The sequence below is a fragment of the Bison bison genome, unplaced genomic scaffold (assembly GCF_000754665.1).
Source record: "Bison bison bison isolate TAMUID 2011002044 unplaced genomic scaffold, Bison_UMD1.0 scf7180017864213, whole genome shotgun sequence".
Taxonomy (NCBI): Eukaryota; Metazoa; Chordata; class Mammalia; order Artiodactyla; family Bovidae; genus Bison; species Bison bison.
In genome coordinates this window covers 790,003-790,676 of record NW_011494785.1, presented here as the reverse complement: position 1 = coordinate 790,676, position 674 = coordinate 790,003, and positions in this window count along the sequence as shown.

Here is a 674-nt window from a genome sequence, read left to right as displayed (position 1 = left end):
ACAGAGGTTCGTGACATTGTACAGGAGATAGGGATCAAGACCATCTCCATGGAAAAGAAATGCAAAAAAGCAAAATGGCTGTCTGGGGAGGCCTTACAAATAGCTGTGAAAATAAGAGAAGTGAAAAGCAAAGGAGAAAAGGAAAGATAATACCCATCTGAATGCAGAGTTCCAAAGAATAGCAAGGAGAGATAAGAAACCCTTCCTCAGCGATCAATGCAAAGAATTAGAGGAAAACAACAGAATGGGGAAAACTAGAGATCTCTTCCAGAAAAGAGATACCAAGGGATCATGGCATGCAAAGATGGGCTCGATAAAAGACAGAAATGCTATGGACCTAACAGAAGCAGAAGATATTAAGAAGAGGTGGCAAGAATACACAGAAAAACTGTACAAAAAAGATCTTCATGACCCAGATAATCACGATGGTGTGATCACTCACCCAGAGCCAGAAATCCTGGAAGGTGAAGTCAAGCGGGTCTTAAAAAGCATCACTACAAACAAAGCTAATGGAGGTGATGGAATTCCAGTTGAGCTATTTCAAATCCTGAAGGTGATGCTGTAAAAGTACTGCACTCAATATGCTAGCAAATTTGGAAAACTCAGCAGTGGCCACAGGACTGGAAAAGGGCAGTTTTAATTCCAATCCCAAAGAAAGGCAATGCCAAAGAATG